This window comes from Mesocricetus auratus, unplaced genomic scaffold (genome assembly GCF_017639785.1).
Source record: "Mesocricetus auratus isolate SY011 unplaced genomic scaffold, BCM_Maur_2.0 Super-Scaffold_2245, whole genome shotgun sequence".
Lineage (NCBI taxonomy): Eukaryota > Metazoa > Chordata > Mammalia > Rodentia > Cricetidae > Mesocricetus > Mesocricetus auratus.
Window position 1 is genome coordinate 4,158,601 of NW_024429180.1, and position 1,226 is coordinate 4,159,826.

General features: G+C 39.9%; 1 pseudogene; it reads left to right on the top strand.

Annotated features, from left to right (window-relative positions):
• The first annotated feature begins 698 nt into the window (after window positions 1–698).
• LOC121138775 lies at window positions 699–846 on the top strand (annotated as a pseudogene).
• Window positions 847–1,226: the final 380 nt, after the last annotated feature.

Genomic DNA, 1,226 nt, shown 5'->3' on the forward strand with positions numbered 1-1,226 from the left:
CAAAACCACCATGCTTGGACTTATGGAATGCCTTATCCACCATCATGGTGTTCAGTACAGTGCTGCTTTTGACCAAGGAACTCACTTAAACCCTTAGGCCAACAGGAATAATAGTAGTGTTAGGAGGGGCGACTGACCCAGATTACCAGGGGGGATATTGGATTGCTTCTCCACAATGGAGGTAAGAAAGATTATGTCTGGCATACAAGCAATGCTTTAGGACATCTCTTAGTGCTACCATGTCCTGTGATTAAGTCAATGGAAAACTACAAGAGCTGGATGACAAAGGGCACGGAGCCACCAGGAATAAAGATGTGGGCCACTCCTCCAGGAAAGGAGCCACGACCTGCTGAGGTACTTGCTGAGGGTAAAAGAAATACAGATACCAAAGGAATGTCCCTCAGGGGAAACGGCCACAGATTCTGTTATTTTATGTTTGTGGATGTTTGTAAAACAGTTATATCATTTTAGGTATAATTATGACCTGGTTATTGCTTCTATTTTTTTCAGATTTAACTTTTTGTTGATTCCTTGTGGATTTAATATCATGCATCCTATTGCTTCTTTTTGTGTTTTCCAAATTTAACTTTTTGCTGATTCTTTGTGGATTTCATATCATGCATTTCGATCCCACTCATCTCCCAGTCCCTTCCCATCTGTCTTCTACCCTTGCAGCTTCCTCAGGATAAAACAAGATAAAATTTAAAAGAGAAAGTAAGAAGCTGTTTTCCCAGGATAAGGCTCACCCATTGCGCTTGGGGTGCGCTGATCCCTGTGATCTCCCCATATGTAGGAAACTCGACCATATAATTTGTGGTAGTGGAGGACTGCATTTGCACACTACTCATTAAATAAAAAAAGAATTACACTTCGGGTCACTTATGTAGACTATCATATCATCTGCAAATAATGAAAGCTTTCATATCATCTGAAAATAGTGAGAGTTTTGACTTCTTCCTTTCCAATTTGTATCCCCTTGGTCTTCCTTTGTTGCCTTATTGCTCTAGCAAGAACTTCAAGTACTATATTGAACAGATATGGAGAGAGTGTTCCTGATTTTAGTGGAATCGCCTTGAATTTCTCTCCATTTAGTTTGATGTTGGCTGTTGATTTGCTTTATGTTGCCTTTATTATGTTTAGGTATGTTCGTGTTATCCCTGATCTCTCCAAGACCTTTATCATGAAGAGGTGTTGAATTTTGTCAATGGCTTTTTCAGCATCTAGTG